Source organism: Meles meles, chromosome 5, assembly GCF_922984935.1.
Source record: "Meles meles chromosome 5, mMelMel3.1 paternal haplotype, whole genome shotgun sequence".
NCBI classification, from domain to species: Eukaryota; Metazoa; Chordata; class Mammalia; order Carnivora; family Mustelidae; genus Meles; species Meles meles.
Genome location: NC_060070.1, coordinates 142,738,638 through 142,755,863, shown reverse-complemented (window position 1 = coordinate 142,755,863; position 17,226 = coordinate 142,738,638). Strand labels below are relative to the sequence as shown.

Below are 17,226 nucleotides of genomic sequence, written 5' to 3'. Positions count from 1 at the left end.
CATCCTAACTGTGGATGAAAAGGCATGAGCTGTACAGCAGGTGGGGGCAAAGGGGAAGTGAAGACGCTGGGCATTCCACACCCGAGATCATTAAACTACGTTATGAAGAGTTTCTTGAGTGTATGTATATATATAAGAATTTCAGTTATGCAAAATGAAGAATTCTGGAGATGGATGGTGATGATGGCTGTACCCAGTGTGAATGTGCTTAATGCCCCTGCACTGTACATTTAAAAAAGGTTAAGATGACAAATTTTATGTTCTGTGTACTTTATCACAAGTTTTAGAAAAATATGGATTCAATATATACGTATGCTTATAAATATTTCCCACCAGTTTGATTAAAGAACAGCAAGCCATATCATCCGTCCCTCCTCCGTCCGTCCATCCATCTATCCATCTTTATTCATTTACTCAACAGTTGCGAATCCCATATTATGTGCCAGGACCTGTGCTGAAAGCTGGAGTAGACTATAAATACAGTATCCTCTTTATCTTTGAGATACTCATGAGTTAGTTTCGGTGAAGGCGGCATGATGATTACCACCCAGCACGGTAGGGCAAAAGTGAACGCGTATACGGAGTTAAGATGGTGTCCACGTGTGCAGAGTTGTGGGGCGTCTCTCACCACATAGGCGAGGGGCATGAAGGCATCACCTGCTTTGGAACAACATGAACAAAGCGTGGGGAACAAAGAACAGGGTACCTAGTGTTCACAGTGACCAGTTGGTTCTCCATCACTAATGACGCGTCATGGACAGGGGTGGTGAGCTTATAAGGCAGAGAAGTAAAGGAGCAAAGCATAGAAGGTCCCTGATGCCATGTTTGAGGAGTACGGACTCCTCAGACCAATGGAGGTCAGATCGCACTCTCCAATGGGCTAAGGATTCCTCAAAGCCCCCTAACCTCCAAGGGCTGCCTTCAGAAGTCCTTGGTTATGATGGGTGGAGAGGTGGGGGAACCAATGTAGGTCAACATGAATGGCCTCCATTTTATTTGTTTTATGTATAGTTGACCCTTGAAAAATACAGACTGAAACTGTGGGTCCACTTTTTTCTGGATTTTTTCCTGTACAGGACAGTAGATGTATTTTCCCTTAATAACACTTTCTCTAGCTTACTTTATTATAAGAATACAGCTGTGATCTATACAACATACAAAAAAAAGTGTCAGTTGACACTTTTGGTAAGATTTTTGGTTAACACTAAGCTATTAGCAGTTAAGTTTTGGGGGAGTTAAAGTTATATGTGGATTTTTGACTCCCTGGTGGGTTTCTATGCAAAATTTCCTTTGAAGATAGGGTTGTGGCTTAAAAAAAAAAAAAAAGAACCAAATCACACATTTAAAAATACTGCTGTTGGCAAAGAGGACTAACCAAAAATTATTAGAATTGGTTATAATTAGCTTTTTGTTTTAAAAAATCGATATCCTGAATTTAAAGCAATGGATATGTTTTATTCATTTCTGAACCTTGCATCTCACCTAGCAGCGCTTTGCACATGATACACACTCAATGAAATGTCTAATGGGGAATTATTGTAGGGATCTGATTTGCACGCTGTTTCTATGAGGTCAAGTTCGATAGCATATTGTCCACTCACTCAAAAGCAATTTGTAGAAATATAAATGAACTTTCTCCTTACTCTCTTTTCCCCTATGTAAAAACTGGAGTGCACTAGCTGGTTTTTGTTGTTTTTTTTTTTCTTCCCTGTTTCCCATGTGTGGTTAAGATATTGGCTTTTCTAATTCGATGCCGTGGACCTGGTTGACATGTCTGACTATGTAGGATTGAACTTCGTAGAAAATAACAGTGAATTGTATTTTGTTTTAATGCTTAACACGATATTCTGGGCAAGTTTTGTTTCTTTATGGATTAGAGCCAGAATCCTACTGTTTTTCAATTTGTTTAAATGCAACAGCTTATACAACATATGTACATGTTCAGTTGAAGATAAAGGATATCATTATTTTTAGCCCATTACAAAGAAAACCACATTCTCTCTTAAATGTCTTGGCGTGAAGTAATTTGAACACAATTTCTGCACAAATCATTTCCGAGAGATTGGCTGTCAAGTGTATTTTTTAAAGTAGCACTCTCAAGAACCAATGAGACTTTGCAGATTTAGGTATCTTCTCAGCCTGAAATGTGGTTGAAGATGTCAGTCTTTAAACAGCACTTTGAGAAGTCGTTAGCTTAAAAGTACAGCAATTCAGAGCACACTGAGAATGATTTTGAAGAGTAAAGTCTTGATACGCTGGAAAGAAAGTTGACAGATTCACTACAATTAGGAGACAAGCAGGTACAACTCCCACTTGTAAAAACTTTTCACATCTAACGCACTTCTGATCCTGGCCTAAGAAGACATTCAGCAAATCCTTCCTGCTTTCTAGCCTCTGAGTCCTTTGGACAGAAATTCTCCCAGCTTCCTTCTGTCGGACACAGGCTGTGTACCCACCACTGCTTTTCTTAAGGATAAGTAAATGAGACCTATGAAAAAATGACAGGACCGAACTGTATTTTTCCTTCAAGCCTCGTGTGTGCATGTGAGCACACGTTCATACACACACACACACACACTCATGCATGTGTTTACATAAGCAGGCGTGCCCAGACGCACACATTGGTTTGAGTGCACATGTCTGAGGAGGAAAGAGTGATTTGAAACCCATTTCCTAGCTTTTACTGCCATTACCAATAGATTTTTACCAATTCTGACTTTATTCTGCTATTGTATGAAGGTTGGTGAGTGTGCCCTGTGCTTCGGCAGGCAAGAGGATATTCTGAGGGTGTTGTACCTTCTCCACCACAAGAACCTGAATATTTGAGGGTTGGGGATTTTTGCCTGATATCCTTTGGCCTTGCTGTCTTCAGCGATGGAACTTTGTAATCATATGTGGGCATCAGATTAAATTCACAAAGGAAGGAAGAATTAGTCCCCTCAGTGTTTGTTATTCATGCACCGTAATAAAGGTATATCGTTGCCTGTTGCCAGTCTTATCAAAATACTGGAAAGAATGACTGCTGCCCAGCTGTCTTTGAAAACCTGACCCAGCTGCATTTTTGGAAGCATGTCATATCTTCCTTAATTCAGATATACCCCCAAGGCCCACTTCCCTTGTATGGACACACACGCACGCACACGCACACGCACACACACGCACGCACGCAACAGAAAGGACAGTAGATACCACTGTTCTCTTCAGTGAGGGTACACCCTCAGGCCCATCCTACCAAATGAGTGATGGATGGAAGATGCGAAATGGCTGTTCTCTTTGTGGGTCTTGGAACCAAATCATAGGACCCTCCTCCTAACGGTTGGCTCATTTTTTTTTTAAAGAAATTATTTATTTGTTTGACACAGAGAGAGAGATCACAAGTAGGCAGAGAGGCAGGCGGAGAGAGAGGGGAAAGAAGTCTCCCCGCTGAGCAAGGAGCCCAATGCGGGGCTCGATCCCAGGACCCTGAGACCAGGACCTGAGCCGAAGGACACTGAGCCATCCAGGCACCCCGTGGTTGGCTCTTCTAAAATTACCGAGAGGGTTTACACGGTACAGACTTCGGGGTAGCAAATCCACTTCACTGAAATCCATTTCCCCGCCACTTGGAAGTTTCGAGCTCTGGGGCTGTTGCTTAATCTCTCAGTTGGTTTTGTCCCTGGTCATTAGGAATACTAACAGCATGGGGGGGGGGGAGACTAAATGAGAACTAATAGAAGAAATTCAGTTTTTGTTAGTTTTAAAATGAGAAAACTTAATGGAAATGGAAGAATGTACATCCCTAACACACCGCAAGTGGTGTGAGGTGGCCAGGAAGGCTGGCTCTGAGGGTGGGGGAGTCAGGAGCTTCTTCTGACCACTGACTTAGGGCACTGGCTCTCCACTCTGGTTGTACATTAGAGCCCCATTGCCCAGGCGGCACCCCGGATCCATTAAGTGAGGGTCTCTGCAGGTGATCACAGGCCTCAGGATTCTTAAAGCTCCCCGTGTGATCTCAGTGTGCGACAAGTTTGAACAATGAGGCTGGAGGGGGATTTGAAAGTCTCCCATTCATCCAGTGGCTGAATGGATGGTGCCTGGAATTCTAAACTTTAATTCTTTTTGCTTAAAACTGGAATTTGGACATCATACTCGATGTATATTATGTCTGGCTCACTATAAACTAGATTATTAAGTTCTCTTAATAATAGGCGGGTATTGGGGTGGGGAAGAGAACAGAGGTGTTTAGATGTCTAAGGACTAAAGCAATTCACTAGAGGGGAATAGACATGGAAACAAATGGAGCTAAAAGAACAGAAAACCAAACCATTTCAAGCTCCTTGTTGCTTTTGGAAATTAGTCCCTACAAAAGCATCACCTAAGAGCTCATTCTTCCTCCGAAGCTCAGGATTATGGTCCTTTTCAGTCAGGACCGTCGAAAATTTGTTATATCTTCAAAATGTGGGATGTATTCACTGTACCCATAAAGTCATTGAAAGGTAATTTGCTAATTTTTTTTTCAAAACGCACACACACACACACACACACACACACACACACCTTTTTGAAAGAGAACAGATTAAAATAATTCTATACTCAAAACTTCTTTGACCTCTTTTCCACAAGTGGTGCTGGGACATCTGGGAAGGACAGATGAGACATAAAAAAAAAAAAAAAAGCTGGACCCTTCACACCACATACAAAAGATTAAGTAAGAAGGGCCAACGATCTAAATGTAAGAGCCAGAGTATAAAACTCTTAGAAGAAAACAGTGGAGTGGATCTTCATGACCTTGAGTTTGGCAGTGGATCTTTCGGTGGAATACCAAAAACACAAGCAACAACAACAACAACAACAAATAGATAAATTGGACTTCATCAAAATCAAAAACTTTCGTGACTCAAAAAACACTATCAAGAAAGTCAAAAGACAACCCTGCAGAATGGGAAAAAAATACTTGCAAATCATGTATCTGATCAGAGTCTGGCTTCCACCATATATAAAGAACTCTCAGAACCGAACCACAAAAAGACAGACCACCCAATTTTTAAAAGGACAAAGGACTGGATGGACATTTCTCCAAAGAAGATATACAAATGGCCTCCAAGCACATTGGTAAGACATTCAGCATCATTAGTGGCTATGAAAATGCAGCCCAAACCACAGTGAGATCCCACCTCATACCCATCAGGATGGCCATAATGAATAATAAAAGGAGAATAACCAATGTCAGTAAAGAATGAAGATCGGAGACTTCATACATTTCCAGAAAATGGTGCAGCCAGTGTGGAAAACCAGTTTGGTGTCTCCTCAAAATATAAAATATGGAATGACCACATGACCCAGCAATCCCTCAGTGTACCCCCAAGAGAATTGAAAACAGGCATTCAAACAATAGTAGGTAGAATAATGTTCAAAGCATTCTTCCTAATAACCACAAAGTGGAAATAACCCAAATGTCCATCCGCTGACAGAGAAACAGAATGTGGTCTTTACCTACAACCGACTATTATGTAGCCAGGAAGGGAACAAAGTACTAGATGAATCCTGAAAATGGGATGCTAAGTGGAAGGAGGCAGGCACAAAAGGCCACATAGTACAGGACTCCATTTATAGGCAACATCCAGAATAGGCAGAGCCATAGAACGGAGAGTAGATGAGTTGTTGCCAGGAACAGGAGGAGATGGGAATGGAGAGTGAGTATGGAGTTCCTTCCTGAGATGATGAAAATCTTCTGGAATGAGCTAATGGTAAAAACCACAGCATTGTACACTTCACAGATGATTAAAATGGTTTTACCGTGACTTTTACTTCGATTACAAAATCTCTCTCTGACCCTGTCTGTTGTCTCATCTCTCATTCTGCTCAAGGGGCCGTAAACCAGTCACTTAGCCATGACTGGAGGTCTTGTTTCATCCGTTAGCCTTGGAATTCCACTCTGATGCTACACTTTTTTTTTCTCTCCAATTGTCATACATCTGCAGCGTCATCTACGCTGGTCGCCTCTTCCCTACCAGAACTTCCATCCATCACCCCTCCTCAGGCTTTGGTCCCAGTAGAGCCATTGGGAGGAACATGGCAGACTGTCTGCCAGTGTCCATCTGTAGATTCCATAATCTGACCTGGAAGGCTCTGCATTTGCACAGACAGAAGCTCAGACACCTCTTGGTTCCTCAGGGGCCTTCCAGGTTTTGAAATCAGACGTCGGGTTTCCAACGTGGCCGTGTCCCATAGACGGACTCCTCTGTCACTGCATCACCAAGGACTGTCAACACTTGAGGACAGATGGAAGAGTTCACCCAGTATTTCCTGGCAGGCCCAGGTGATTCCTGCAGACTCACAATGAAAGTCACACGTACAAAAATGTAAATGTGTGTGAGATGGGATGCTGTTACTCACAGAGCTTAAGTGCTTTTAATTCTGGAGAATAGATTGCTCTGAAAGCTTTAGACATTGATCTCTGAGTCTAAGGAGTGGTCCACATGTGGAAGGAAATGGTATTTCTCATTCTCTTTTTTCCTTTTTTTTTTTTTCCCCTTCCACTCTTTTTCTGCTGGGGTCAGCAGAAATGGGAATCTTTTTTTTTTTCTTTGTAGATCAGTATTATTATGATTATGATTATCTGAAAGACCTGTATGGGAGGAATGCTGCAATCTGAATTAAAAATAGCATTTTTCCTCGCCCACACACAGCACTTGAGTGCTCTGAATGCCTTTTATAAATGCAGACTTTCTGCCTGGTTAGATAAAAGAAGCTGTCACTTCATTTCCATAACGAAGTCATTCCCGGGAGAATGCCATTGTTTTAGCAATAGAATTTTTGTAAAAGGCCTCTTATTTTGCCTGAAAAAAGGTAACAAAAATGAACTTTTGAGAGCTTATTCGACAAAACAATTAAGGAGCGAGAGATTTTCTCCTTCTTGGATATGTTGGGAGCTGCTAAGTGTGAGAATCCCCTGAGCCATGATATGAGGATAAACCCCTAAACCCAGAGGCTGAAGGAGGAGGGGAGAAAACCCCTTATTCTTTCTTCTGGTAGACATGGGGGTGGGGGGGGGACGGGTAATGCTGTTCCCTGAGAATGTGTGTTCTTGGGCCATGTGACAGATGTTGCTATGCCTGTGGAGTTTTTTAATATTTATCTTTAAAGAGATGTAGGAAACTTTTAGAATGCTCAGTATGTCAAGAAACCCCTTAGGATTTTTGATGAAACACCATCATTAGGTATTTTGATGGTGTTTCAGGACTGTGAAGGCAAATCATGGCTGCATCTTGCCCAAGGCTGGGGGGCTATCCTTTGCTCAGAAAATAATACTTGGTATTTCCCTTTGTTTGGCCTTAGAACATTGTAGCAAGTGGGATAGGAGGTCTTTCTTTAGACAGTGTAACTTGTAACTAGCTCAAGCTGGCCAGTGCGCATGCTCGTGTCCTCCAGCACCCCTCCCCGGGCTCCCCCCCCACCACACCGTGGATCATCTTTACTCCAAATACGGTATCCTGTCTTCACCTCCAGATTCAAAGAAAAAAGAATAATTGTATTTCTTAGTAGTTCTCCAGCACCAGGTAACCCACATCAAAGTATACCTGCCTTTGGTGTTTCAACAGGTAATCCCCAGACTTCATGCCAAGTGGCATTTCTGTTACTTGGTGTTTGTAGCTCAGCCCATTGAAATCTCAGGTTTTAAGCTAGAATAGTTTTATTAAGCCTCCTCTAAAAGGAGAGAAGTTTACAATAGCCCCTTTGTCCTGCAATACTTTTGTTCTGATTGCATCAGAAAGTTGTAATAGTTAAACAAGGTGGCAGCTACTTGGAATACTATGAAAAAGAGCTTAAAATATAAGGCCATGGGGGAGGGGGGCCCTGGGGGTCTCAGTCGGTTGAGCATCTGAGCTTTGGTTTCAGTTCAGGTCATGATCTCAGGATCGTGAGATAGAGCCCCTCGTTGGGCTCCGTGCTCAGTGTGGAGTCTGCTCGAAATTCTCTCTCCCTCTCCTTCTGCCCCTCCCACTCATGCTTTCTCTCTCTCTCTCTCTCTCTCTCAAGTAAATAAATATTTTTTTAAAATACATAGGGTCCTTATATTTGTTGGCTTTATTAATTCAGTAAAGCAGACAAAAAGGAAGACAAATGAGATTCTCCTAATAAAATTATAGAAAGTCCTCTTCTCTGAACCTTCTGCAGAAGTTGGGTAGTTGTGCCGATCTTGAGTTTGGGAAAATAATTCTATTTTTAGGGTAATGGGGAGGGCACGTTTTGCATGGAGCACTGGGTGTTGTGCAAAAACAATGAATACTGTTACGCTGAAAAAATAAATAAAATGGGGGAAAAAAAACAAATATAAAAAAAAATCTTTGAAGATCCTTTTTCACATAACCACACTCAAACTTACTTCTAAAGCATGAGTAGAGGTCCTGGTTGTAGCCGTGTTTTCACATAGTAGTATTTCATTAAATGGAAAGGAGGTTGTGGCTTTGATAGGATGCTTTCAGAGTTCTGTTTTGAATACCTCTGGTGAATTCTATTACTTGTATCTGTTCAAAAGTAGGGAGGTGGAGGGGTATGTGGATTCTGTCTTTGCCATTTTACTTTGACCCATCAAAATAAAGTATTTTGTGAAGTCAGACCAAATCAGATGAAGATGCTATCATAGCATTCCTAATATTATGTCAAAAGAGAACGAGAGGGAAATATTTACATTTCTTTCTTAGAATGTTTACTAATTGTGTTCTAAATTTTGGTCTAATTTACTCAGTTTTGTCCTAGAGCCAAAAGAGCAGAAATGGAAAGCCAGTTAAAATCAGAGCACTCTCCCCAAAGGAGACCCTCTCACTGCTCCTGATTTGTAATTGTTTTTGTGAGTGAAGAACCCATGAAGCGAGGACCCCTCCCCACCTTCCCCATTTCTACCAAGCCCTTCGGCAGCACTCCTCAGAGAGAAGGTGTGTGGTGACTCATCGTGGTGGGAAAGGGGCTCGTAACCCAGAGAATGTGGAGCCTCAGTGTGCTGTCTGGGCTTCTGGAGCAAGATTCCTTCGTGTCCTGGGCGAAGTGCCTTCTGATGGGCTCCGGCAACCCTGCATGAGCCAAGTTTTAAACAAATAAGGCCGGGAAGAAATTGTCAACAAGGAGTACGTGCCATCTTGGTCTTAAAAATTATGATTTCCTAGAGATAATTGTTCTATAGCTATTCAGTGAGGATGGCTTGTTTCTCATCTGTATTTTCATTTTATTCATGCTATGCACACATACTTTTCTCTGGATACATAATTATTATCTCTTAGCAAACTTTGATCTATGCCAGTAAGGAGACGTAGTCTGCACATAGACACTTGCTGAGCCTAATGTGTGTGGGCAAAGCCTTACCTTTGTGTGATAAGCTCTGCTACATAGTAGGAGAGAAACCATGGCACGAATCAACAGGAATTAGAATTTTTTTTTAAGTTTGGTCAGAGGATTTTTTCCCGGTGTACGTATCTCTCCAATGATGTGTCCTTTAGACACATACTAATTTTAGTTTTTATTACCAAAACACAAACCAGTCAATATCAGGGGAAAATATCCCAGATGCCTCCCAATGCATAATCCAAGGATTACCAGTTTGGAAAAAGATTTGATAATGGATAAGTCACACAAATCATCAAATGTGGATTGAGTAGGGGTCCCACGATGTGACGAATCCATCGTATTCTTCAGAATTCTTTCCGTCTGGCCTTCATGCTGTCCTTCACCTTCCTCCAGCTCTTCTTAAAATCGGGCCAGACACCATCCTCTCAGGAAAGTTCTGCGTTGACATTCATTGCCTTTTGGGGACAGAGGAGCTCTGGGGCCTCCGTGACTGACATTTATGCTCTTTTGTGAGCAGAATGGAGACAGAGGCTGGGGACCCTGCTGGGCTGAGCCTGCTTACCCAGAGAAGGCGATTCTGAACTCTGCAATTTCCAGCAGCGCCGGTTGCTTCTCTTTCTTCTCAGAACAAAAATACAGAGTCTGCTTTGGTCCTGAGTTGGAAAAGGAGGCTCTTGCCCAACATTTCACTGATTGAGCAGTTTCCATAGAGGCTTATGTAATGATTTTTCTCCCAAGTCACCAGAAAGGGAGCGATTCTGTCTGGGAACCACAGAGTAGAGGAGACTGGAGGACATGTCAGAGTGAAAGTAAAAAATCCCATTCTCCGTTCACTGATAAATATTTATCAAGTGTTTACCATTTATAAAAGCACTCCAACCAAGAAGGCAGATTCAAGCCCTGACTTCATAGTTTCCTGCAGTCGACTGGGGAAATGGTATCTTTCTTACATAAGGAATAAAATTATTAGTACCCTAAGGCAAAGGAATAAAAAAACTGTCAGAGTTCACAAACTGTCAGAGTTCTTTTTTTTTTTTAAAAAAAAAAGGGCACAAGAGTGCCCCATTTTTCACTGGGACTCCATTCCAAGACACCCGTGGATGCCCAGAACCATGGATGGTTCCAAACCCAGGATACACTTCTTTTTTTTCCTATACATGCAAAGCTGTGCTAAAGTTTAATGTATAAATTAATCAATTTACAAATGATAAATTTATTTGTAATCTATTAATTATAATGTGTAAACTAATAAATTTAAAAAAACATAATAACCAATAACAAAGTAGAACAATCGTAGTGTACTATAAGAAAAGTTAGGTCAGTGTGGTCTCTGTCTCTCAAAATACCTTATTGTGCTGTACTCACCCTTCTCTGTGGGATGAGGTGAGATGGTAAAAGTCCTCCAGGACTGGGCACAGTGAGTTGAATGATGTAGGCATTGACCTTCTGACTGTACATCAGAAGGAGGATCCTGGGGTTTTGGACCTTGATTGTCTATAGGTAGCGAAAATCGCAGATGAGTGAGAAAGTTTTAAGATAGCAGGATGGAGGACAGAGTGAGGGGGAAAGGAGGCTTTGTGCGGGCCTTGGGAGCCGTGGCTTGGATTCCAAGCTGTGGCGTGGAAATGGGAGCTCAGAGACGAAGGAGCAGTGCCTCTGGCTGGGATGAGATGCATCAGGAGGAAAACACACAGTGAGCAAACTGTGAGGGTTTCCACCATCAGACTGTCAATGGTTTCCACTCACTGTAGGAACCCGTGATGGTACAGCGTGGAGAGGTTGTATTATCTGATCTACTTTAGGAAGTACGATGCAACGGGGATGACTCACGCAGGGTGCGCAGGGAGAAGACTGCAGGCAAGAAGACCAGGGAGCCAATGGCTGGTGGAGGAACGGGGTCTGAGCCAGCTTGGCGGCATGGGCTTGGAGGTCGGGCTCCATGACACTCAGCAGCCAAGGAGCACAGGGAGGAAGAGAAGAAGACAGTGGCGCCGTTAGCAAGAGTCAGAAATAAAAGAGGAACCCTGGCTTGGGGGCAACAATGGGAAGTTTTGAAACAGACGTGATTTCTGGAGACTGGCATCATCCAGCAGCTTGAAAGGGGGGAGACGCCAGGGCCCAGGGTACAGGTTGAAAAACTCTAGGCAAGAAAAGGAAATTGGTAAAGAAAGAGAAGAGGGCTGAGTGTGTCCCTTTGGGGGACACATACCCTAGGTTTAGAAGGAATAAGAAGAGGGGACACAAGCAGAAAAAGAAGAACAGCAGAGTGATGGGAAGATACCAGATTAGTACCGCCAGGGAGCAATCGAGAGACTGGGATATTTTGGTTACAAGAGACAAAGGAAATTCAAGGTGATTTAAACAAACAAACAAACCAAAACAAAAAACAAACAAACAAACAAAAAAAAAAACCCCAAATTTGTTGTATCTCATATATATTTGTTTTCTAAAGCATGAGTAGAGGTCCTGGTTGGTTGAGGTCTGTTGCTGCATGACGAATTACCATCACTTAGGGGCTTCAAACCACACCCCTGTTGTCTTGGTTTCTGCAGCTATCCTGGCTGAGCTGGCTTCTCCATTCAGGGTTTCATAAGGCCAAAATCAAGGTGTTAGTTGGACCGCATATTCATTGGGGGCCCGCGATCCTCCTTCAAGGTCATGTGGTGACTGGCAGAAATTATTTCCTTGCGGCTGTGGGTCTAAGACCCCCATTCCAGGGCTGTCAGCTGGTGCCTCTCTGGTACCTTTTCATGGGGTGCAAACCGCCTCCCCCCAACCCAAATATGTCCTCTCATTTTGAATCTCAATGTTGGAAGAGCCTGTCCCTTGGGAGGGATCACCTGATTAGGTCAGGCCCACCAAGGATGACCTTTCTCTTTTAAGGTCCATTGATTGGGGGCGTTACTTTTAGCTGCAAAATCACCTTACAGTGGCAGCTGCTGAATTTGTGTTTGAATGAAAAACTAGGAGAAGGTGTGTGTGCACTGGGACATTGGGCATCGAGGGAATCACTGAGGATTTTTGTCTCTCACAGCATAACTAAAAAATCCAGGAATAAATTTCACTTTTGGCATGGCTGGATCCAAGGCACCTCACCATCATCAGGAATTGGACTTTCTGTCTTTTGGCTTTGCTCCCTGTTACAGAGCCTCATTCTCAAATGGGTTTTCCTCACAAGGGAGTAAAAAAAACAGCTCTTGGGGACCACACTTTCATGGTCCAGCGTGTCCAAGAGAGAAGCTGATTGGCTTTGATGATGTGCCTGTCCCTAAAACCAGTCCTCATAGTGAAAGGATATGTATTCTAATCTTCCAGAACTAGGGCACATGACCCAAGGTGTGAGACCACCCCAACCCAGATAACAAAAGTGTGGGGGAGAGGTCACTCCAGAAAGACACTGTTGAGGCAGAAATGCTAGTCCACTAAACTAAAGTAAAAGGAAATTGAAGGAACTATTGAGAAGCCGTAACCAGAGAGTGGAAGAGAAGTCAGGGAGGGAAAGGCCACTGCTTTTAGGAGGCAGGTTGAGCTCTATCTGCTGCAATACCAGCCCTGAATTTACACTGCACTCTCACGGTCAGTAGTGAACAGGAGAGAGGCAACAGCCATCTGGGAACATCTCCTAGGGATAGCAGTGGCTGAGTATTTTGGCCAAGAAGTTTCCAGCAGAGAAGAAAAAGACCGATGGGGAGATAAAGGGCAGAATTGACCCAAATAGGTCTGAAGCCAGTAGGGGGGAGAGCAGAGAACAGCCCAACACCAAAGCAACAAAAATTTCCCCCGATTATAAGGTATGTGGGCCTTTTGGGGAGTTTTTGCCATTGCCACTTCTCTAGACCTGACAGGTGTTACTCTTTCCAGTGTAGCCATCTTAGAGTGATTAAATATACCTGAAAGATTTGTGGCCTCTGTCTGGCTAGATCATTGACTGGAAGTCTTAACCTTTAGAGCAGGCTTAGCTTCAAGTGGTTCTTTTCTTTTTTTTTAATATTTTATTTATTTGACAGAGAGAAATCACAACTAAGCAGAGAGGCAGGCAGAGAGAGAGGAGGAAGCAGGCTCCCTGCAGAGCAGAAAGCCCGATGTGGGGCTCGATCCTAGGACTCTGGGATCATGACCTGAGCCGAAGGCAGAGGCTTTAACCCACTGAGCCACCCAGGCGCCCCGCTTCAAGTGGTTCTTAAAGTGTGGTCCGTGGACCAGCGGCACCAGCAAAACCCGGGAACGTGTTAGAGATGCAAGTTCTCTAGCCCCACCCCAGGTCTAATGAAGGAGACATGGGGGAAGGAGAGAACCCAGGCATCTGTGACCTCTGGGCGCTTCATAAGACCTCCAAGTTTTTCTTTCTTTTTTTTTTTTTTTAAGGTTTTATTTTTTTATTTATTTGAGAGGGAGAGAGCACAAGCAGATGGAGGGGCAGAGGGAAAGGGAGAAGGAGATGCCCCGTTAAGTAGGGAGCCCCAGTGGGGCTCGAACCCAGGACCCTGAGATCATGACCTGAGCCAAAGACAGACATTTAACCGGCTGAGCCACCCAGGAGCCCTGACCTCCAGATTTTTCTGATAATGATTTAGGTTCAAGGGCCCCTGCCTCAGAATACCCATATGTCCCCTGCATACACCACCAGGGTTTCCTTAACAGAGGCTTGGGAAGCTATGAGAATCAAGGATATTTATGGCAACTGTTGAAAAGCCGCTAATGACTCCAAATGTAATGGGTTGGAAGAACAAAAGAGAGAAGGGGAAGTTGTAACTTAATTGTTCTCCCATTCACGGAGGGCTTTTATGTAGATAATAGATATCATAGGAGCTACAGGACCCCAGAGAAGGGCTTAAATGATAAGCTATAGAGCATTCCTTTGGAGTAAAGTTTAAGTCGTAGAACAGGTTTTGGCTGTGGTTCATTTAATTTAAATGCAGGCTCTCCTACTAGACACTGTGAGGGGTTTGCAAAAGAAAGGCATGGCAAGGTTTCCTTCATCAAGGAGCTTATAAACTTTTTGAACCTTCAAGACTTAAGTAAATCCAGTGGCGAATAGAAAGGCAGTCTAATGGAGTACTGAATTGAAAAGGACCTGGAGTCAAAATGTGTGGTAGAGACTGTAAGTGCCGTGGGCAGTCAGGGAAAGGAGACATTGGCATTGTGTCATTTTCTTCTCTGGCCCAGAGGATGCAACTGTCAGCCTGGTATCATTTCCCAGGTCTGATGGTGGGGGTAGTGGCCGCTTGGATTCGAGACGTGCTTTCTCCTGCTGTCTCTTCTTTCCCAGTTTGCTGATGTTTGTCAAAACTGCAAAGTCATATCGAGGAGTTGTGTTTCGAGACTTTGAACTTGAAGTATTATTAACGTCTTTTGTTATATGAGAAACTTGTAGGAGAAATGACATTTTGTCCTGGGTGTCTTGAGATGGGACAAGACTCGAGTGGAAGTTTGGCTTATTTGTTTCAAACAGACTTTCAGACTTAACTTCATTCACCGGGAGGACATGAATGAACCTGTCCCAGGATGCCTTTGTTTTGCAGGATGAAGAAAGCGAATTAGCTGATTTTCCTTCGCAGAAGGATTAAGTTGTACCAGATCGGGGATGATAGGGAACGAGAAAACACTTCAGATGAACGCAATATTTCCATTGCTTTTTTATGCTTTTCATCCTGCTGCTTCCCTGGGTAAATAAACAGGTGACCAAGGTGAGAACCAAAGGAGAAGGCTCACAAGACACAGACATAAAGGCTGTTTATGAGAGAAAAATAATAAAAACATATTAATAGTAAAGAGGAAACCAGCAAATTCGGAACCTCCTGCAAAGCACTGGGAAGATTTTTGCAGAAGTTTATGGGTGATGTGATCTGTTTTTAGCCCTTGGGGAGGGTGGGGGAGGGTTTTCTTAACTCCAGCTGTGGTGTGCAGGTGTTAACAGAGAGCTTCCTTCTCTTTCACCGTGATGATGGGGTGACATGAGATGCATTAGGAAACCAGAGGCTTCCTGTCCTGTCACATCAAATGTAATACCTGTCTTGAACCAGGCTCCTCTAGCAGAAATTACTCGTGTTTGTTGTTCTGGTAGTTGGGAGGAAGAATCCACTCTTATTTCAAGGTCTTGACAACAGTTCTTGGGCCCATTTCTTGATCAAGGAGACCCAGCTGAAATGGCCGGAAAGGGCGGGCGGGGGGAAGAAAAGAAAATACCAGAAATGAATCGTACACGTCCAGTCAGATCACATCACGCAGAGGCTGTGTTCTCTTCCTGCCGAACTTCTCTCACCTGGTCGTTTTGTAAGAAAAGCCTTCCGAAGCCCCCCCGTGGCGAGTGCGGTACCCCCAATATGATTGCAAATCACAGTGTTTCTTTTTCCTTCCTAATGCCTATCTGATTTGCAAATTTCATACATGGATTACAAATGGTACACGCTGGTTCTTATCTGCCCCTCTTGATGCAGTGAGCTGGGTCCTTTAAAGGCCGGGTCCTTGGCTGTTTTGTTCACTGCTATGAACATAGACTCTGGTGAATATAGGCAGAACCAAGCAAAAATTTGTCCAGTGAGTGAATGAATGAATGAATGAATATGAAAGCACTTCGTACACCCGAAACTAATATAATGTTATCTGTCAATTATCCCTCAATCAAGAAGAAGGAGAAAGCACTTTGTAAACTGTATTCACTATAAAAGCCCCCATTAATTATATCTGTAGCAGATTCCTTCTTTCTCCCTTCTGTCCTAATTTTCTTCTCTCCATTTCTTAGTTTTTTTGAGGTATCCTTGTCAGTGTCTTACCAATTCCAAATCGGAAATTTGCTGTCATTCATTTTTGCCTTTTTGGGGGCATGAGGACTGCCTTTTTCCCTCGAAAACAGGGTCACTCCCACAGTGCTAGCCCCGAGCCTCCTGCCTGTGTTCGGCATGTGCTTCGCGGCTTTGAAAGGGAACTCGTTCGTGGATGATTTGTCTGGGAAACTAACAGGGCGCCAGTGCAGCACTTAAATTCTAGGTTTCTCACGGTCCCCAAAGCCTGTCACGTACGTTCCCATACCTCAAGCATAGTCCCCCAAGAATACCTGAGTCAAAATAACTTGATCGTGTCGGCCCAGGCAGAGCCGTTCCTGGCTCTGTCTTCAAGGAGGGGGAAAAAAATCAAGACATCCAGGTGTGGAAAATATTAAGGATTGGGATATGAATAGGGCTTTTCTTTAAAAGCAACAAACAAACAAAAACTCTCCCAGTCCTCTCCAGCAGGGCCTCGGTGTGCCACTTCTGTGTGTGTGGAAGTATTATCCTTGGTGGGCGGGAATGGCAGATAGCCAAGTGGAAAATTTCACAGCCCTGCAAACCTCCAGCGCACTGAGCACTGTCAACCAGCCATCGGAGGCAGTCCAGTGGCAGGGACCAAAGAACCATGTGCCTGCACAGGCCCCTGTGAGCCACCTTCCACCCTCCACACCCCTCCCCCTCCCCCTTTCCTTTGCTTCCCGCTCTGTTCCAGGCCTTCACTTTCTTTCTCCCTGAGCTTCCAGAAGGCTCTGTTTCCGCTGCTGGGCTTCTCTGGACCCCTCCGTGGCTGGGAAGTTTTTGCACAGCAGCCCATGCAGACTTCTTTGCACGTTCGGGTGCCCCAGGGAGAGCGGACCGTTGGTGGCTAGCCAAAGCTGGCTTTTAAATTCTGGCTCAGAGCTCAGTAACAGGCTTATGACCACTAATAATACTTGGCGTTTACATAGTGCCTTTCTTCTCAGGAACTGTGAGTACTTTGCCAGAGTGATCTTATTGATCTTCCCAACAACCCAGTGAGGTATGAAAATGGCAAGAGGTGATAGTCCTAGCTCCCTCCCTTTTGCAGAGAGTAAAATCAGGTGGCGTGTTATGAGACCGTGTTGCAAGTTCGCCTCTCAGCTGGGATTACATCGGGACT

General features: G+C 43.8%; 1 protein-coding gene across 6 annotated transcripts in view; it reads left to right on the top strand.

The window, feature by feature from the left end:
* Positions 1-17,226, top strand: part of ATXN1 (ataxin 1) — a 394,638-nt gene that overhangs the window by 227,046 nt on the left and 150,366 nt on the right. The gene's annotated exons all lie outside the window — the stretch shown is intronic.